The following is a 22,669-nucleotide window of genomic DNA, read 5'->3' as shown; positions in this document are numbered from 1 at the left end:
CCGTGAGGGGGGCCACGCACCGGAGATGCGTGCCGCCTCTTCGGACATGCCACAACACCACCCCGCATGTATGAGGGCCCGGTACGACGCTCCGGTGGCATTGCTACCCCCAGGGCCCCCGTCCCGCCTAACCCTGGAGCGGTTGACCACGAGATCTAGCCTTTTGACTTTCCACGGACGGGCTTTGACCAGTGGACCTCTCCACCCAGTTGTGTCAGGTCGGCCCGTAGGGACCCCCGGGAGCAACATCCGGGCCAAAACCACAGCTACATCCACTCCGTGTAGACCCGACGCGTCCGTTTTCCCCCTCCAGGTGCCGGCGGCGGCGCCGTCCATGGGGGGGCACACCGCGGACGTGAGGGGGGTCACACTCTAGAGACGGTTGTCAGGCGTTTGCAACTGCCACAAAACTTCTGTCGGCATAGTTGTTTTTGATTTTAATAAAATATAAGGATCTATATTTAAAAGAACATGACCGCACATTATTAACGTGCTCGAAAAAATACAAACTATATATATATTCATAATATATGAAAAAAATACAAACTACATATATATTCATATGTATGTTTATATTTAACATGCTACATGTTAGTTGATATAATAATACATAAAAAGGCATAAAAATATGTAAAAAAATCTAACTATGCCGACGGCATAGCCGTCGGCATAAATCCGTCCAGGGTTTAGCTGGCGGGCGGCGTGCCGCGGATCACTGACGTGGCAGATATGCCGACGGCAGCCGTCGGCATATCCTCTGGACGGTGCGGCCTGGATCGATGACGTGGCCTGCGGACCTATGCCGACGGCCCCCCGTCTCGGCCGTCGGCATAGCTCTGACGATGTTAGCTAGGGGGTGCCGGGTCCACGGCTATGCCGACGGCCTTTGTAAGCCGACGGCAGCTGTCGGCGTACATTCAGCTAGGCCGACGACTATTCTATGCCGACGGGCGCCGTCGGCTTAGCTCTGCGTAACCCGACGGCTATTGTACGCCGACGGCCAGATCCAGGCTGTCGGCATATATCCGCAGAAGCCGACGGGGGCCGTCGGCATTGTTTTGGCCGTCGGGGTAGCGCCCTGTTCCGGTAGTGATGCCTTGTTGGTTGCGTTAAATGTGTCTCCTGTACGAAACGTGCGACATGCATGTTTTTTTTGGGGTTATGCTTCTTTTTTTAGAACCCATGCATGCTTATTAGTTGGCTAATTAATCCAGCATTAATTGATGCGGGGATTTTGGGTGGGAGAAAAATTCGCGGCGGGATCGGAGCAATGAGAGTGCGGGAGGTGCGGTTTCAAAGGAAAGCGTTAATTAAAATAAAAGGAAAGCGCTAATTAATACCGATAGTATCGGAAACTGAGGCCAGAATATCAGGAGAGAGGGAAGACGAGCGCGCCCGCAAGATCCGGATCGAACGACTAAGAGGTCGTTTGGACCTGTGGCTAACGGACACTCGGCAGGAATATAGTTTTCTCGTTAACTCATTTAGGCGGGCAGGCAATACATGTTTCGTGGTCTGGCCTTCGGCGAGAGTCTCGTGCTTCAGGAGGGCCGTGATTTGGTCTCCGGTGAGAGTTTGATCCTTCAGGAGGGCGTTGGCCAGCGCATGAAGCTCCCTACTATGTGCGGTGAGGATCGTCTTTGCGTTATTGTAAGCTTTGCCTATCAATTCTCTCACCTCCTCATTAACCAGGTACTTCGATTGCCAGATCATGGTCTTGGCATTCCAACCGTCGTCATCGTCGTCATTGTCATACGAAACAGGGCCAACCCGCTTGCTCATACCATACCTGGCGACCATCTCTGTCGCCAGCTTAGTCGCCTTTCTTAGGTCAGACAAGGCGAGGGAGCTCACCTTGCTCTCGCCAAAGATAACCTCCTCGGCAGCCCGGCCTCCCATGAGGACATCCAGTTGTGCCAGTATCTTCTCCCTTGAGAGTAAAAACTTATCATCCTCCTCTGGCAGCTGCGTCACCATGCCAAGATTATCCCCCCCGGGAACAATGGTAGCCTTGTCGACAGGAGCAGCGCTGTCCGTGTGGATAGCAACAACAGCATGCCCTCCCTTGTGGTACGCGACCATCTTCCTGCAGCTCTCAGGCAACATCACCGTTTTGTTCTTGCTGCCCGTGATGTTCCTTTTCATGGCAGCATACTCGAGGTGTTGTGTCGTGACAGCTTCTGCCCCGTCCTTGGCAGCCTTGAGAGCGGCTTTGTTCACCAGGTTTGCGAGGTCTGCACCTGTGAATCCAGACGTCTCATTGGCGATGGTCTTAAGATCAACATCCTTGGCTTTCAAGACCTGCATCGAAAGTGTCATGGAGAAAAGGTTGTTAAAGAAATTCCATCAGAGACAGCCTAACATTTTTGGATGGAGTACAAACAAACCTTTGACATATGGGCCTCAAGGATCTGCCTTCGGCCCTTAGCATTTGGATAAGGAATCTGAACGTGACGGTCGAAACGCCCAGACCTAACAAGGGCCTTATCCAGTGATGACTCGGGGATGTTGGTCGCCGCGACCACGATTAACCCCGTCATTCTGCTCGAAGCCATCTAGCTCAACTAGCAGCTGGTTCAGGGTATGTATCTGCGAGTCTGAACCATATGAGTTCCTGCTCCCACTCCCAGCGATGGCGTCGATCTCATCGATGAACACTATGCAAGGAGCTCGTTTCTTCGCCGCGGCGAAGAGCGCCCTCACTCTTTTTGCCCCAACGAACACATAGTCGTCGTTGAATTCGCTGCCGCTGCACGCAAAGAAGGGCACGCTGGCTTCCTCGGCCATCGCCCTTGCCAACATTGTCTTCCCAGTGCCAGGCGCACCGAGGAGCAGGACGCCTCTCGGAAGCTTGCCACCGAGGCGTGTGAAATGCCCAGGGTCTCGTAGGTAGTGTACAATGTCCTCGAGCTCGGCTTTGGCGCCATCAATCCCCTTGACATCGCTGAACTTTGTCCTAGTTGAATTAGAGTCCTCCTTTTTTGAGCCATCAAAATCACAAGCCAAATGCTGAGGGTCTTGCAGGTGTTGTACTATGTCCTCGGCTTTCGCGTCATCGATCCCCGTGACATCTTTGAACTTTGTGCTGGTTGGATTCTTGACCTCCTTTTTCAAACCATCAAAGTCACTAGCCAAATGCTTAGGGTCTTGCAGGTGCTGTACTATGTCCTCGGCTTTCGCGCCATCGATCCCCGTGACATCTTTGAACTTTGTGCTGGTTGGATTCTTGACCTCTTTCTTCGAACCATCAATGTCACAAGCAAAGAAGGTACGCGAAAGCTGCTTCGTAAGCTTGCCAGCAAATCCTGATCGGCGCCGATCTTGTCGACTTGTAAGCACACCACCACCTGCGTTAAGCATGCACCAGTCAGACCAGCTTATAGAAAGAAACTTATGAATGGCAACAATCAACCAACAATGGGTGCTAGTACAGAATACAATAAGATCTAGTACTACTACTATTACATACTCCCTTCGTCCCATAATGTAAGACCCTTTTTAACACTATACTAGAGTCAAAAAACATCTTACATTATGGGACGTACGGAGGGAGTAGTATATAGCATCTATCCAATTCAGGGACAGGAAATTAAGTGGATTTACCCTGTTAAGTTGCAGTTTAAGCGGTGGGCAAAGAAGCAACCACACATACCTGCACCTGTAGTGGTTGTATCTGCAGCAGCAGCAGGTGCTATGAAAGAAGGAGCCGCAGCTTCCTCCTTATTAACCGCGCTCTCCGCCAGTGCCTGTCGACGCGTCGCAGCAGCCTGTGACACAAACACGCGGAGATTCAGTCCATAGCAAAACACGGCTAGCAGAAATTTGGCAATCCATAAGACACCCAATCCAAAACGCTAACCAACCGCGCACTGAATCTCCGGTCCGACTCTGCGACACCGGCACCCGCACGGCAACGGCAAAGGCTCGCCGACCTCGTATCGGGCTCGAACATGGGGAGCTTTGACGGCCGCCGCGGGCGCTGACACGGAGAGGAATCCGACCAAGAATCGGGAAATTCTCAGTGAAGAACCACCAGCGCTGAGTGACAGGGTGGTGTACGACCACGGATAGGGAAATCAGGAGTCGGGAAATCAGCGACAGTTCTCGCTCACCTGCGCCGGAACTACTCAGACTCAGGCCTCGCTTTGCTTTGGCTCCGCCGCCGCCGCCTCCCCCAAATCGACGATGATGACCGGCTCCCGGATCTGGGTGTGCTGCCGTGGGCTGTCCCAGTACGGCGGCCGGGTAGCCGCAGCAAGCGGTGCTCCGCCACTCCTTGCCGAGCGCATCGCCCATGCTGGCCCGCGCTCTCCGCCGGCGGGAGTACGGAGTGGCGGCGCACACTCGCAGACGTGATCTTTATACGGTGAACGTAAGATATTTAGACATTCCCAGTGAACTACTCTCGACGTCCGTTGGATCGTTTTGCATGAATCCTGAAGTAGGCCGCTTGGCACGTCAGCCGGAAGAAACGTTCGCTTTGTGTACTTTCTCCCATGAACGCTCTCACACCGTAGTGTCACGCCACACGACCATCCTATCGCCCACACGCGCCCACAGCTCCATTCCCCGTTTCGCCATCCACTCTCCTCCTTCTCGCCGGCGACCGCGGCAGGGCGATGGTGGCGCTGTTAGACTGTATTTATACATTTCCCTTGTATATGTCTTGTATATTGTATTGTACATTTTGTATATCTCTTTATATATATAAGATAGCCACACCCATTACGGGTGTCGAGCAGTTTCCCAAACCCTAAAGTTTTACATGGTATCAGTTTAGGATCGATCACTTCCGCTCCTATCTCGTTCGTTCTCTCGATCGTCCCCGATGGCGTTGGCCTCGACCGCCGCCGCCGCCTCACCCTTCGTCGCCCCGGCCGCCGGCCCGAGCGCCGCTGCTCAGGTCGCCCCGACCTCCCCGTTCTCAGCGTCACGGCCGCTCATCCCCTTGGGCGCCGCCCCGCCGTCCCCGGTCCAGCCACGTCCAAGCTCCCATGGCGCGCCTGCGCTACCGGTGAATCAGCAGCAGCACTCTCCGCATGCATACGGAGGGCCGTATAGTGCCGCGCACGTTCCCATGGCCCCGTCCCAGCCACCAGTATCTTACGTCGCTACAGCTCCTAGCGTCCTGGCCCCGCTCCCTCCGCATGCATAGGGGGGCGTCTGGTGCAGCGCCCGCGGCTGCTTCCTGGTGGGAGTACGAGGTGCATCCACAGCAGCACGCGCCGGTGTATGGTGTTGTGCCTGCGGTTGCTTCCCACCGCGTTCCGCCCCAACAGCAGCAGCAAGTGCAGGCAACCGACTCCTATGGCGCCACCACGGCCCGTCCATGGTCGACCCCATCTACGGTTGCTCCATTGGCTTACGCGTACCTGACTGCGTCAGTGACCGCGCCTCCTTATGGCGCATCCTCTTCGTACGGGGCGCCCTACGGTGGTCCATCGATGGAGCTACTGGCCTCCTCCGTGCTACCGAGTGGTCCTTCACCTTTGGGTTTTTTCTGCACCGTCGTCGCTTTCGGGTCATGGTGTACTCAATGCACCGTTCTACTTTGTGCATCTCATCCTGGTGAAGCTGACGACGGATAACTATCTGTCGTGGTAGGCTCAGGTGTTGCCACTTCTTCGCAGTCGCTACTTGGAGGGCTTTGTCGATGGCACTCTACCGTGCCCCCCGCCATACCACCCGGGGCATCATGCATGGGTGGCTCAGGATCACGCCATCCTCTCTGCCAACCAGTCCTCTCTAACGGAGGGGGTCTCGCCACTGGTCATCTTTGCCGCTACGTCTCAGGACGCGTGGTCGGCTCTTCATAACAGTTTTGCTTCGCAGTCTCAGGCGCGGGCTCATGCTATCCGCACTGCGCTTGGGGAAGTGAAGCTTTATGATCTCACTGTCACCGACTACTTCAACAAGGTGACGGGTATGGCTGACACACTTGCCTCCATTGACAAGGCTCTTGGTCCAGAGGAGTTCACCTCTTATGTGCTGAACGGACTAAGTGACGACTATGATAATTTGGTGGAGAATATCAATGGTCGTGACACTCCCATCCAGCCGCGTGAGTTGTACGCGCGTCTCCTCACTACGGAATAGCGCATCCAGGCTCACCGCTCTATGCCGAGCTTCCCTTCCGCCAACGCTGCAACGCGTGGGAAGGGCAAGCCCTACAAACCACAATCTGGTGGCAAACCTCTGCCGACCGCGCCTAATTCGCGGAACACCACTACCTCCACGGGAGGTCGAGTCCGTGCCTGCTGTCCTTCATGTGGTGCTCAGGTCCCCTGCCAGCTGTGTGGACTTGATGGTCACCTCGCCTCCCGTTGTCGTCGCTTCAAGCAGGATTTCTTGGGGATCGGGAACAATGGGAAGGGTAATGAGAAGCAGGCTGCCCTGGCAAGTCATGAGCAGGGGCATACTCCTTCCTACCCAGTTGATGCATCTTGGTAAATGGATACAGGAGCTACCAATCACCTCACGAGTGAGACGGGCAAGCTCTCTACACAGGAGCCGTACCGTGGAAACGATCAGGTTCACACCACTAATGGGGAAGGTGTGCACATCTCACATATTGGTCAGGCATCACTTCTTACACGTCGATCCACACAATTACGTCTTCTTAATGTCCTTCGTGTTCCCTCTATTTCACGTAGTTTGCTTTCAGTTCCTAAACTTTCTCGTGATAATAATGTTCTTGTTGAATTTCATCCTTTTCATTTTTTTGTTAAGGACTGGGACACGAGGGACGTACTCCTTAGAGGTCGACTTCGCAATAATGGTCTCTATGCACTTGATGTGCCACCAGCTCCTAGTGCCTTCAACGGTGTTCGTGTGTCTCCATTACATTGGCATGCGCGCCTTGGTCATCCTGCCACTCCCATCGTTCGCCATGTACTTCATCGTCATGAGCTTCCAGTAGTGTCAAATAAACATGTTGATGCAGTTTGTGATGCCTGTCAGCAAGGCAAGAGTCATCAGCTTCCTTTTTCTGAGTTGAGTTGTGTAGTCAGTAAACCACTTGAACTTGTGTTTTCGGATGTATGGGGCCATGCCCAAACCTCTGTTAGTGGTTGATACGTCTCCAACGTATCTATAATTTTTGATTGTTCTATGCTATTATATTATCCATCTTAGATGTTTTATATGCATTTATATGCTATCTTATATGATTTTTGGGACTAACTTATTAACCTAGAGCCCAGTGTCAGTTTCTGTTTTTCCTTGTCTTTGAGTTCTACAGAAAAGGAATACCAAACGGAGTCCAATTGACGTGCCACTTTTTGATGATTTTTTATGGACCAAAAGAAGCCTCCGGAGTAAAAGAGTTGGGCCAGAAGAGTCCCGAGCCGACCACGAGGGTGGAGGGCACGCCCTACCCCCCTGGGCGCGTCCCCCTATCTCGTGGACGACTCGGAGACCCCCCCTGACGTGAAACCGACGCCAAAAATTCCTATAAATACAGAAACCCCCAGAAAACAACCTAGGTCGGGAGTTTCGTCGCCGCTAGCCTCTATGGCCACCAAAAACCAGTCAGGACCCTGTTCCGGCACCCTGCCTACAGGGGGATCCATCACCGGTGGCCATCTTAATCATCCCGGCACTCTCCATGACGAAGAGGGAGTAGCTCACCCTCGGGGCTGAGGTTATGTACCAGTAGCTATGTGTTTGATCTCTCTCTCTCTCTCTCTCTCTCTTGTGATCTTGATTTGGCATGATCTTGATGTACCGCGAGCTTTGCTATTATAGTTGGATCTTATGATGTTTCTCCCCCTGTACTCTCTTGTAATGGATTGAGTTTTCCCTTTGAAGTTATCTTATCGGATTGAGTCTTTAAGGATTTGAGAACACTTGATGTATGTCTTGCGGGTTATCTGTGATGACAATGGGATATTCACGTGATCTTCTTGATGTATGTTTTGGTGATCAACTTGCGGGTTCAGTGACCTTGTGAACTTATGCATAGGGGTTGGCACACGTTTTCGTCTTGACTCTCCGGTAGAAACTTTGGGGCACTCTTTGAAGTTCTTTGTGTTGGTTGAATAGATGAATATGAGATTGTGTGATGCATATAGTATAATCATACCCACGGATACTTGAGGTGACATTGGAGTATCTAGGTGACATTAGGGTTTTGGTTGATTTGTGTCTTAAGGGGTTATTCTAGTACAAACTCTAGGATAGATCGAACAGAAAGAATAGTTTCGTGTTATTTTACTACGGACTCTTGAATAGATCGATTAGAAAGGATAACTTTGAGGTGGTTTCGTACCCTACAATAATCTCTTCGTTTGTTCTCCACTATTAGTGACTTTGGAGTGACTCTTCGTTGCATGTTGAGGGATAGTTATATGATCCAATTATGTTATTATTGTTTAGAGAACTTGCACTAGTGAAAGTATGAACCCTAGGCCTTGTTTCCTAGCATTGCAATACCGTTTTTGCTCACTCTTGTTACTTGCTACCTTGCTGTTTTTATATTTTCAGATTACAAAAACCTATATCTACCATCCATATTGCACTTGTATCACCATCTCTTCGCCGAACTAGTGCACCTATACAATTTACCATTGTATTGGGTGTGTTGGGGACACAAGAGATCTTTGTTATTTGGTTGCAGGGTTGTTTGATAGAGACCATCTTCATCCCACACCTCCCACGGATTGATAAACCTTAGGTCATCCACTTGAGGGAAATTTGCTACTGTCCTACAAACCTCTGCACTTGGAGGCCCAACAACATCTACAAGAAGAAGGTTGTGTAGTAGATATCAAGCTATTTTTTGGCACCATTTCCGAGGTGGCTAGGTAAGCGACACTAACACCTCGTCAACTAAGCTCTTTTCTGGCGTCGTTGACGAGGAGGTGAGTGCTTGAAGGTATATCTTTAGGTCTTGCAATCGAATCTTTTAGTTTCTTGTTTTATCACTAGTTTAGTCTATAAAAGAAAACTACAAAAAATGGAATTGAGGGTGCCTCATATGCTTCATCTTTTTAATGTCTTCCGTGAAAATAAGGATTCCGATAATAGTGCCAAAGTGTTAGAAGAAGAATGCATTAAAATGTTTGGCACTAAATCTTTGAATGATGAGCATCATTTCAATGTTGTTAGTATGAATTCTTTGAATATCCATGATGCTAATGATATGCAAAGCCACAAGCTTGGGGATGCTATGTTTGACGAAGATGATATTTTTTGTCCCCCAAGTTTTGATGAGCAAATTTATTATGATGATAGCATGCCTCCTATTTATGATGATTATATTGATGAAAGTGGGTTTGGAAGAGTGTCAACTTTAGGAAGTAATGATCCCACTATTTTGGAGGGTGTTGAATCTTATTGTGATAATTATGAAAGTGGATTTGGAGAGGTCATGACTTTATTTAGTGATGAATCCACTATTTGGGAAGAGGTTCCAATTGATTATGAGAACAAAGTTACTATATATGATGATTATTGTGATGACATGTATGCTATAAATATTAATGATAACCATGAAACTTGTCATCTTGATTTTAATTTTCAATTGGATTATGCCTCACATGATAGTTATTTTGTTGAGTTTGCTCCCACTACTATTCATGAGAAGAAATTTGCTTATGTGGAGAGTAATAAAAATTCTATGCTTGTAGATCATGAAAAGAATGCTTTATGTGATGGTTATATTGTTAAATTAATTCATGATGCTACTGAAAATTATTATGAGGGAGTAATATATGCTTGTAGGAATTGCAATAATATCAAGTTTCCTCTCTATGTGTTGAAAATCTTGAAGTTATGCTTGTTTTGCCTTCCTATGCTAGTTGATTATTGTTCCCATAAGTTGTTTGCTCACAAAATCCCTATGATTAGGAAGTGTGTTAGACTTAAATGTGTTAGTAATATGCTTCATGATGCTCTCTTTATGTTTCAATTCTTATCTTTTATACGAGCATCATTGAAATCATCATGCCTAGCTAAAAAGGCAATAAAGAAAATCACTTGTTGGGAGACAACCCAATATTTATCTTTATTGTTTTTGTGTGTTCACATGATTATGCTACTGTAGTAATCATGTTTTATAGCTTTTGTTTCAATAAAGTGCCAAGTAAGACCTTTAGGATAGCTTACGGTGATAGTTGTGTTGATCCTGCTGAAAATCAGAAACTTTTGCACCCAGTAAATTAGTTTTGATAATTCACAGAAACGTGATTTTGATCTTATTCTTTTTGCTCTAGATTGGTACACAAATTTCTCAGGTTTTCCTAATTTGTAGGATTTTTGGAGTTACATAAGTATTCGAGAGTTGCAGATTACTACAGACTGTTTTGTTTTTGACAGATTCTATTTCTATGTGTTGTTTGCTTATTTTGATGAATCTATGAGTAGTATCGGAGGGTATGAACCATAGAGAAGTTGGAATACAGTATATATTACACCAATATGAATTTAGAATTAGTTCACAAGAGTACCAAAAGTGGTGATTTATTTTCTTATACTAACGGAGCTTACGAGTTTTCTGTTGAGTTTTGTGTTGTGAAGTTTTCAAGTTTTGGGTAAAGATTCGATGGACTATGGAATAAGGAGTGGCAAGAGCCTAAGCTTGGGGATTCCCAAGGCACCCCAAGGTAATATTAAAGGACAACCAAGAGCCTAAGCTTAGGATGCCTTTCGGGCATCCCCTCTTTCGTCTTCGTTCATCGGTAACTTTACTTGGAGCTATATTTTTATTCACCACATGATATGAGTTTTGCTTGGAGCGTCATTTTATTTTTCTAGGATTTGCTTGATGTTATTTAGAATAATGTTTTGCATCTTTATTTTCAATAAATATGTCAAGGATAGCCCTTACCATGCTTATTTTGCAAGTATACATGTTGCTGTTTCAAAACAGAAAGTTTATCGCTGTTGCAAAAATTCCCTAGAAAAGTCAGAATAGGATAAATTTTTTAAATTTTTTGCATATTGAGCTCTGATAAATTTTCTACAGTGTGGTAAATTTTCATAACTTTTGGAGTTAAGGAAGTATTGATACTCTTGCATTCTTTACATATTGTACTGTTTTGGCAGATTGCTGTTATGTTTGCATCATTTGCATATGTCTGCTTCTTTAATGATTCTATTTGAGGATAGGAGTATTAAATATGCAGAGGCATTTAGTATGCAATGTTGAGCAAGATTCTCAGAGAACTAATGTTGATGCACCTAGTACTTCTAAGAAGAAGAAGAAGAAAGATGATAGGACTATGCATGCTTCTAGTGAACCTGTTGTTGACACACCTGAGAATCCCAATGATATTTCTATTTCTGATGCTGAAACACAATCTGGTAATGAACATGAACCTGGTGATAATGTTAATGATGATGTTCATGATGATGCTCAACCTAGCAATAACAATGATGTAGAGATTGAACCTGCTGTTGATCTTGATAACCCACAATCAAAGAATCAACGTTATGATAAGAGAGACTTTGTTGCTAGGAAGCACGGTAAAGAAAGGGAACCATGGGTTAAGAAACCCATGCCTTTTCCTCCTAAACCATCCAATAAAAAGGATGATGAGGATTTTGAGCACTTTGCTGAAATGATTAGACCTATGTTTTTGCGTATGTGTTTGACTGATATGCTTAAAATGAATCCTTATGCTAAGTATATGAAAGATATTGTTACAAATAAAAGAAAGATTCCAGAAGCTGAAATTTCCACCATGCTTGCTAATTATACTTTTAAAGGTGGAATACCTAAGAAACTAGGAGATCCAGGAGTACCAACTATACCATGCTCCATTAAAAGAAACTATGTTAAAATTACTTTATGTGATCTTGGAGCCGGTGTTAGTGTTATGCCTCTTTCTTTATATCGTAGACTTGATTTGAATAAGTTGACACCTACTAAAATATCTTTGCAAATGGGCGATGAATCAACTGCTATACCTGTCGGTATTTGTGAGGATGTGCCTGTTGTGGTTGCAAATGTTACTATTCTAACGGACTTTGTTATTCTTGATATTCCCGAGGACGATAGTATGTCTATTATTCTTGGTAGACCTTTTTTGAATGTTGTAGGGCAACAAGGGCAATGTCACTTTTCATGTTAATGGTAATGAGCATACGGTACACTTTTCGAGGAAACAACCTCAAGTCCACAGTATCAATTCTATTCGAAAAATTTCAATGATTACTATTGGAGGTTTTGAATTTCCTCTTCCTACTGTCAAGAAGAAATATGATATTCTTATTGTTGGGGACGTGCATATCCCCGTTGAGGTAACTTACTCCCTCCGTCCTTTAAAGAGTGTACTTCCAACTTTCTTGGAAAGTCAAACTTTTTTATATTTGACCGTGTTTATATAATAATACATCAACATTTATGCCATCAAATTAGTAGCATTAGATTCGTGATAAAATATACTTTCATCATATACCTATTTGATTTCACAAACATTGATATATTTTTGCACAAACTCGGTCAAACTTTGAAATAGTTTGATCCTCCAACAAAATTGGAAGTACACTCTTTAAAGGACGGAGGGAGTAGTGCTATTCGAAAATTCTCCGGTTTCATGCGACTTGGAATGAGTTTGTTAATAAGACTTGATCAACCTTGTTAGTGGATTCCTTTTGATGAGCATGAGATGGATGAAGTTAGAAAGCACAACTCTCTGTACCCACCTTTTTACTTTCTGTTATTTAAATTAAATAAAGCAAAAATAGTATTTTCTGTCTATTTTCTTAATTATCCTTGCAATAAAAAATACCCCGAAATAAAATTTCTCCAAATGCTCCAAAATTGGAATATGATTTTTTCTAGAATATTTAAGAATTATTGGCACTGAGAACACATCAGGGGGCCACTCCACCTGGCCACGAGGGTCCAGGGTGCCCCCCTGCCTCGTGGGCCCCATGTGGCCCCTCTCCACTTATTCCAGCACCCACACACTTCATCTTCCTCCAGAAAAAATCACTATACAGCTCAAACTCGTGTTCTAGCTCGTTTTGCTGCGATTTTCGATCTCCTTGCTCAAAGCTCCACTCACAAAATTGCTTTGGGGGATTGTTCTGCGGTATGTGACTCCTCCAATGGTCCAATTAGTTTTTGTTCTAGTGCTTTCTTCATTGCAAATTTTTGCTGCTAAGGTGACCCTGTTCTTGAGCTTGCATGTCAAATTTATATGGTCCCAAGTAGTTCTAATGCACGATATAGTCTCTAGGCACTTGTGGGCGTAGTTGCTATCAATCTTATTGAGTTTGGTTCACTTTTATTTTTGAGTCACTAAAAATTTCAGAATTTTTCAGAAAAGGAAATGTTGAAGAGGTTGTTGAGAGGCTCTTCGAGCCGAAGCTCGAAGGATAAGCAGAATGAGGAGGATAAAAAGCCCAAATATAAGCTCCCTCGCACTGTGATAATCCCCAAGTGCAGGGAATCATCGTAGCAATTCCCAAAGGTGGAAGTGATAAGTATGGAGTGTCGAAACCACAAGGAGCTAAAGGTAAGATCAATATTCTCTCAAGTCCTATCTGCCACTAATACGACTCTACGTACACCGAACATTTGCTTCCAACTAGAAACGAGAAATAAAACTACGTTGTGGGTATGAAGAGGATAACTTTGCATGATATCGGAGAGCTAAAACATAAAAGTAGGTGCTGTTATCATAAAGTTAGAATATACTACTAAATATTATAAATAGCGAGTGTGGAATAATGATGGATCGGTGTGCAGAATTGTCTTAGGCATTTGTTAACAAGACCGATAGTCGTCATTGCAATTTTTACATGAGGGAGATGCATAAGCTAACATACTTTCTCTTCTTTGATCATATGCACTTATGATTGGAATTCTAGCAAGCATCCGCAAGTATTAAAGATCATTAAGGTAAAACCCAACCATAGCATTAAAGCATCAAGTCCTCTTTATTCCCATACGCAACAACCCCCTTACTCGGGTTTGTGTTTCAGTCACTCACCAACCCACTATAAGCGAATCATGAATGTATTGCAACACCCTACAGCGGGAATCCCTCATGCTTGCGCGACACAGAGGGCACCATAGGACATCTCCAAAATAAAACATACAACTCGTAGCAATCTAGATCATCAATCAACCCAAAGACAAAGGATATCTACTCAAAACATCATAGGATGGCAACACATCATTGGATCATAATATGTGGCATGAAGCACCATGTTCAAGTAGGGATTACAGCGGGGTGCGGGGGAGTGGACCGCGTAAAAGAGATGAGGATGGTGGTGATGATGAGGATGTTGATGAAGACAATCACCACGATGATGATTCCCCTCCCAATGGCACTCTGGTGCCACCGAGAGAGAGAGGAGGAGAGGTTCTCCCCCTTGTGCTTCCTCCTCCATGGCCTCCCCCCTAGATGGGGAAAGGTTCTCCCTCTGGTCCTTGGCCTTCATGGCGATGATGGCCTCTCCGGGATCCTCCTCCATGGCCACCGGTGATGATGGCCCCCTTCGGCAGGGTGCCAGAGAGGGCCTAGATTGATTTCTCGTGGCTACAGAGGCTTGTGGCGGCAGAACTTCCGATCTAGGTTAATTCCCGAAGGTTTCTATATTTATAGAAGAATTTGGCGTTGATTTCACGTTAGGGGGGCCTTCGGGGAGTCCACGAGGCAGGGGGGCGCGCCGTGGGCGCGCCCCCACCCTCATGGGGCCCCCTGACTCCCCTCTGGTAGATTTTTGTTCCAGTATTTTTCTTATTTTCCAGAAAAATACTCCGTTGATTTTCATCGCACTCCGAGAACTTTTATTTCTGCACAAAAACAACACCACGGTAGTTCTGCTGAAAACAGCGTCAGTCCGGGTTAGTTCTAATCAAATCATACCAAGATCATATAAAACAATAGTAAATATGGCATGAATACTTCATAAATTATAGATATGTTGGAGACATACCAGCATCCCCATGCTTAATTCTTGTTCGTCCTCGAGTAGGTAAATGATAAAAGAAATAATTTATGAAGTGTGAATGCTAGCAAGTGCATAAGTTTGATCAATGATAATTTCAATCACCTTTTCTAGCATCATTATATGTCATAACAATATCTCATCTCATAAAACTTTTCATGATCAGGTAACAAGCTATTCACATGTTAAAGTATATATCATAAACTTTCTTGAAACTAACAAACTATATTCTCAGTCATCAAACAATTGCAACTCATCTTATTTTCAGGAAGGGTCTATGTCAGAGCTTTGATTTAGCAAACTACACATACTCAACTATCATTTAATCTTTCACAATTGCTAACACTCACGTGATATTTATAGGTTCAAAGTTTTAATCGGACACAGAGAAAGATAGGGGCTTATAGATTCGCCTCCCAACCTTTTACCTCAAGGATAATGTCAACAATAATAGTCCATGATAACTTACATATATATATATATATATCTATATCTATATCTATATCTATATCTATATATATGTATATATATATATATATATATCATGATCTTTCCAACACAATGTGCTTGCGAAAGGATAAAATGTAAAAAGGAAAGGTGAAGATCACCATGACTCTTGCATAAGGTAGAAGGTAAAAGTAAAAGATATGCCCTTCACAGAGGGAAGCAGAGGTTGTCATGCGCTTTTATGGTTGGATGCACAAAATCTTAATGCAAAAGAACATCACTTTATATTGCCTCTTGTGATAGAGACCTTTATTATACAGTCCATCGCTTTTATTTCTTCCCTATCACAAGTTCGTATAAAGCTTATTTTCTTCGCACTAATAGGTCATACATATTTAGAGAGCAATTTTTATTGCATGCACCGATGACAACTTTTGGCTAGCATGAGGGGGAAAGGCAAGCTCAGCATGTTGGATGATCCATGACAGCATACTGTATTTCGGATATAAGAAAACATAACCCATTATGTTGTCTTCCTTGTCCAACATCAACCTTTTAGCGTGTCATATTTTAATGAGTGCTCACAATTACAAAAGATGTCCAAGATAGTATATTTATATGTGAAATCTCTCTTCCTTCAATATTCTTTCATGAATTGTTCAAGTGACCAATTCTGTGTTTGCTAACTTTCAATAAGTTCACTACCTATACTTATCATGTGTGAAGTCATTACTCCCCATGTTATAAGCATATCAAACATATATAAATTCATATTTATATTATTCAATTTATTCAACCATTTACTCATAGGATATACGTGAAGCACATGAGTAAATGACAAACTACTCCAAAAGATATCAGCGAAGAACACTGAGTAGTCAAATAATTAACTAGCTATGGGAGGATTCTATTTCATTCAAGATTTCAGATCCAATGATTTTATTCAAACAGCAAGTAAAATTGAAAATACGCTCCAAGCAAAACACATATCATGTGATGAATAAAAATATAGCTTCCAGTAAGGTATACCGATAGTTTTAAAGAGGAAAGAGGGGATGCCTTCCGGGGCATCCCCAAGCTTAGGCACTTGAGTCTTCCTTGAATATTACCTTGGGGTGCCTTGGGCATCCCCAATCTTAGGGTATTTCCACTCCTTATTCCCATCATATCGATATCTCACCCAAAGCATGAAAACTTTAATCATGTAAACACACAAAGACAGTAAGGGTAAATATTGGGTTGTCTCCCAACAAGCGCTGCCTTTTAGCTAGGCATGATGATTTCAATGATGCTCACATAAAAGATAAGAATTGAAACATAAAGAGAGCATCATGAAGAATATGACAAGCACATTTAAATCTAACCCACTTCCTATGCCTATGGATTTTGTGATCACATAATTTATAGGAACAAGAATCAACTAGCATAGGAAGGCAAAACAAGAAATAACTTCAAAACTTCAAGTACATAGAGAGGAAACTTAATATTATTGCAACTCCTACATGTATTCCTCCCTCATAATAACTTTTAGTAGCATCATGAATGAATTCAACAATATAACCATCACATAAAGCATTCTTTTCATGATCTACAAGCATATAAATTTTTCTACTCTCCACATAAGCAAAATTCTTCTCATTCGGAATAGTGGGATCACTAATTCCTAAAGTTGACACTCTTCCAAACCCGCTTTAGATGATAGTATTATTCATACTCCAAAAGATATAAGTGAAGTTCATGGAGCATTCTACAATTAATATAGACTAAACAATATCCAAGCTCAAAATATATAAGTGAAGCATACGAAGCATTCTATAAAACCATACTCAAAAGATTTAAATGAAGCACAAAGAGCATTCTATAAGGTCATACTCAAAAGATATAAGTGAAGCACATGAGTCATTATATAAATTGATGAAGGGATATCTCATACTAGCATGGTTCTTGAATAAAAAGAAAAACACAAAGGACACAAATCATGTGAACAAAACAAAAACCGAGGTATACCGATATTTGTTGAAGAAGAAAGATGGGATGCCAACCGGGGCATCCCCAAGCTTAGATGCTTGAGTATCCTTTGAAATATTTACTTGGGGTGCCTTGGGCATACCCAAGATTGAACTCTTGCCTCTCTTTATTCTTCTCATATTGATAGCTCCTCGATCTTCGAAAACTTCATCCACACAAAATTTTAACAAAAACTTTGTGAGATCCGTTAGTGTAATAAAGCAAACTACCAATTTAAGGTACTGTAATGAACTCATTTTTTATTTATATTGGCACTAAACCTACTTTATTCCAACTTCTCTATGGTTCATACCCCCCCGATACTAGCCATAGATTCATCAAAATAAGCAAACAACACGCAAAAAACAGAATCTGTCTAAAACAGGACTGTAACATCCCAAAAATTTCCAAATTTTGGAATGTTAATAATAGGTTAATATTGATTGAATTGCTCTGATTTTCATAGGCAATTAAAACTTTTTGAGTCCTTGTTTAAACTTTTAAAAAAATCATGTTAAAAATTGGATAACTTTTTGGTCCAATAAAAAAATATGGTTGGGAAAGTTTATTCAAGAATTCAAAGGGCATTCAATTCGTTTGGAATATTTTGAAACCACATTGAAATATATGAATGAGAATAAAATGACTTCCTCAAATGTGGTGGATTAATATTCCATTTGGGGTTCTTTGAATTTTTGAGTTTCATTGGAATTGAATCTTATATGGAATTTTAATGCCATTTAAATATTTCCAAAGTATTCAAATAAAATTTAATGAGGAGATAATGTGACTTCTCCAAAAAAAATTGGAAATCTTTAATACGGTACAATTACCCTTTTGTGAATTTGCAAAACTCAAAATTGATATTTTTTTGTGTGTAATTTAATTATGTCCATAAAGAATGAATTGTAGTTTGTGCACACAAATAATTTTATTAAAATTGGAAACTATATTTAGTAGGCACAAAATTATAATTATGTGCATGTGAACATTTTTTTCTTTTGTCTATTAAAGTTTTCTGTGCAATATAAGTACTAAAAAAACTAAACCTACAGGCTGGCCCAACTGATCGAGCAGCCCACTAGCGAAGCCTTCGTCTTCCTCCTCGTGCACATCTGTACGTTCACGTACAGAGAGACAGCCATGGCTAGGCTGCACCCCAACGCTTCCTCTCCCTTCACTCCCCGCACCATCTGACCTCCTGAATCGTCACCGGCGCCCTCCCTCGACCCTTTGCCTTCCTCAGTGCGCCATGGAGACTCCCGTAGTGACCATTACAAGGCAGAGGAACAACCACCATTAAGCACCACCATTTGCTCGAATTCTGACCTCCCCCTCTCCTATAAATAGTACCCATAGGAGTACCTCACAGCCCTCACCCCCTCCCAAGAAAACCCCTCTCTACCTCGCCCTCCTCTGCGAGCAATTGCTCGTCGGAGTTCGGCAGCTCTGGCGGCCGCTCCACGCCGCCACGGGACAAGGCCGAGCCTGTGACCTTATCCAACGGACTCCCCTTGTCGAGCTCTTTGCCGTTCCCCTGCTACTTGACTTTGGGGACCTTCTTCCACAACTCCGGCGACCTTCTTCCCCAACTCCGGCGACCAACTCCGGCAAGCCTCCTCTAAATTCTGCAAGTCTTTTTACAGAAAATATTCAAATTTTGAAAATTCGTATCTCCCAAACCGTATGTCCGATTTTGACAAATAAGATAGTGGGAACATGTAGTTTTTTATGAAATTATAAATTTCACTTTTGAGCAAACTAAAATTTAGTTTTGATTTAAATGGTAAATTGAATATTTTTGCCATATCTTTTAATATATAATTCATACCCAAAATCTTATTATATAAAAATTGGCCATTAGAACCATACCTATCTGTTAGGACCCATACGTTTTTTTAACCATGCTTAGTTCATGTTTTAGCCTCTACACCATAAAATCACTTTACTAACTCATAATTTAACATCTTCGACCAATTAAATTTTATGCTTAGATAAATCTCTTAGATTGATCCCTACAAATCTCTGTGGTCATATGTTACTACCACACAATTTTTGGAGTTAGTCAATTATTAGTTTCAATTCCCTAAACTCATAACTTTCAATTCTCATAGTCGACCACAAGTCTAATATTCTAAATAGTTTCTTTATGGAAATTTGGTTATCAAAACTTGTCTCTCAGTCACTCTATATATTGACACCATGATCTTCCCTTGAACCAACTTGACCCACCCTAGAATAAAATCTATACACATTCCCATCCAAAGAAACTTCTTATCTCAACCATAGCCACGACATGATTATTATCCTAAGAATGTGTTTGTATTGTTATTTTGAATCTTTATTTGGATCCTTATTTGAATTGTTGTGTGTTGAAGTATTTTCTTTCGTCGTTAGATATATCGTAAATAAAGGAGTGACGATAACAAGTAGGGAATCAACTTCAAGACTCAGGCAAGTTGCAAATCGATCATGCTTTGACCTATATTTTCACATTATGCATATCTATTTAAATTTTAATACTATGCATATTTTATAAAAGTTTTACAAAGTATTACTTTTAGCTAGAGCCATAAGGACTAACTACCATGCTTTGCGCTTGCACAAATGGGTGGGTTGAAAGTCAAACAAGTTTTAAACAAATAAACTTGCCCTCTTTTGGGGCAATGTTTTGTGAAAACTTTTGAAAACCAAAATTATATATACTATTTTACTTCTACTCCCTGGGCGGAATGGTATTGACGGGAGCGTCTACAAGTGATTGCGCCCAATCGGGGTCTTGTAGTGAATGCTCCCGACTGGGGTCTCGCACACAGGTTTTTGGTGGGGACCGCCGTCCAGGGGACTAAGATCTTCCAAGTACAGTTTGATGTAGCTCCCAGTACAGCCCATAGTTGCGGGCGGCTTGGTGGTATAGGGGGCTGTTATGGAAAGGCTTCATCATAATCTCCTCCTAGTCATGCACCCAAGTGTGTAACGATAGACGGGGTTGGTTGTGTCATGTGGGGAATGTGTACGACCTCTGCAGAGGGTTAACCTAATCGATTAGCCGTGCCCCCGGTTACGAGCAATTTTGAGCAACTGATGACTTGGACTAAAGAAGAATCTCCCCTTTCTTTTCTAAAAGTCTATTCTTTTAAGGGTTAAAGTTGAGGAATGAGCACAATGATGTGTTTCACTTCAACCTTATGTATGTTTTAAAAACTATTTTGGAGAATGAGCACTGGTGCGTATATCCAAGTGTCTCACTCCTATTTTTTATACTAAAAAAACTATTTCTATTTCAAGCAAAGTTTACAAAATTTAGTATAGTAGAAAATTGGCTTATGCAAAGGAACCCTCCACCAATACTTACCCTGCATATATAATCTGCTATACTCTCCTTTGCAACTTGCGAGTACATTCCACATACTCATTTGCACCTGTCATGTGCAGATCTCGACAGATTAAGAGACGATAGGGTTATGGTCTACACTCAACGAGCCTAGTGGCGTTGATGGAGCCCTAACTTAGCGACTATGTACAATTCCGCTGTATTATGTGCCAGCTTGAGCTGTGCCTAAGGTATGATTGATATATATATGGATCTATCGTTGTAGTAGAATGATGTATGTCTTACTGATATTCATTTTTGTTACTGTGTGCTAGCTATGATCCAGGGATGGCACAGTAAGCACAGAGACTTGGATTCTACCAAATCCGGGTCGTGACAAGGACAATCTGTAGTAATCTGAAAGTTTAGTAAACTTCTATAACTCCTAAAATTATGAAATAAATTTGAAAATTTGAAAAATTTGTACATAAGTAATGTGCTAAAAGTTTCAGACCCATTTGACCTTACAGTAAAAACTGTAAAATCACGCGCTACAGCCAAAGTTTTTGTTTTTGTTCTGCACATAGTAAACAAGCAATCTAATCATCCTAAAACCAAAGCTTGGCACATTATTTTTATAATACAATGGATATACACAAGGGGATAATTATTTATAGAGAAACTTCCATGAAAAATTCTACATTGTTTCCATGAGCATGAGCACAAGTGCTCAAGGTCGACCCTCACTTCTTCAATGCATAACTTTCCAATCACTTCTCTTTTTTGAAAAACTTTTTAGGCATGAGAGGCAAGTAATTTTTTTTTGTATTTTCATTCTTTATTTTTTTGTATGATTCACCCACAACTAAACAGAAACAAAAAGGAAAAACAAAATCTACTTAGTGAAGAAAGCAAACAAGCACACACGAGAATATCAACCCCACGTTGTTGCTCCCCGGCAACGGTGCCAGAAAAGAGCTTGATAATTCCCAAGTGCAGGGAATCATCGTAGCAATTCCCAATGGTGGAAGTGATAAGTATGGAGAGTCCAACCCACAAGGAGCTAAAGGTAAGATCAATATTCTCTCAAGTCCTGTCTGCCACTGATACGACTCTACGTACACCAAACGTTTGCTTCCAACTAGAAACGAGAAATAAAACTACGTTGTGGGTATGAAGAGGATAACTTTGCATGATATCGGAGAGCTAAAACATAAAAGTAGGTGTTGTTATCATAAAGTTAGAATATATTACTAAATATTATAAATAGCAAGTGTGGAATAATGATGGATCGGTGTGCGGAATTGTCTTAGGCAATTGTTAACAAGACCGATAGTCGTCATTGCAATTTCATATGAGGGAGAGGCATAAGCTAACATACTTTCTGTTCTTGGATCATATGCACTTATGATTGGAACTCTAGCAAGCATCCGCAACTACTAAAGATCATTAAGGTAAAACCCAACCATAGCATTAAAGCATCAAGTCCTCTTTATTCCCATACGCAACAACCCCCTTACCCGGGTTTGTGTTTCAGTCACTCACCAACCCACTATAAGTGAATCATGAACGCATTGCAACACCCTACAGCGGGAATCCCTCATGCTTGCGCGACACGGAGGGCACCATAGGACAGCACCAAAATAAAACATACAACTCATACCAATCTAGATCATTAATCAACCCAAAGACAAAGGATATGTACCCAAAACATCATAGGATGGCAACACATCATTGGATCATAATATGTGGCATGAAGCACCATGTTCAAGTAGGGATTACAGCGAGGTGCAGGAGAGTGGACCGCGTAAAAGAGATGAGGATGGTGATGATGATGAAGACGATCACCGCGGCGACGATACCCCTCCCGATGGCACTCTAGCGCAACTGAGAGAGAGGAGGAGAGGTTCTCCCCCTTGTGCTTCCTCCTCCATGGCCTCCCCCCTAGATGGGGAAAGGTTCTCCCTCTGGTCCTTGGCCTTCATGGCGATGATG

At 42.9% G+C, this 22,669-nt stretch overlaps 1 pseudogene; it reads right to left on the bottom strand.

Annotated features, from left to right (window-relative positions):
• Window positions 1-1,329: 1,329 nt before the first annotated feature.
• On the bottom strand, window positions 1,330-4,296 carry LOC119310148 (annotated as a pseudogene).
• Between the last annotated feature and the right edge of the window lie 18,373 nt (window positions 4,297-22,669).

The sequence above is a fragment of the Triticum dicoccoides genome, chromosome 5B (assembly GCF_002162155.2).
Source record: "Triticum dicoccoides isolate Atlit2015 ecotype Zavitan chromosome 5B, WEW_v2.0, whole genome shotgun sequence".
NCBI lineage: Eukaryota > Viridiplantae > Streptophyta > Magnoliopsida > Poales > Poaceae > Triticum > Triticum dicoccoides.
The sequence above is the reverse complement of the archived record's forward strand: the minus strand, read 5'-3'. Positions and strand labels throughout refer to the sequence as shown.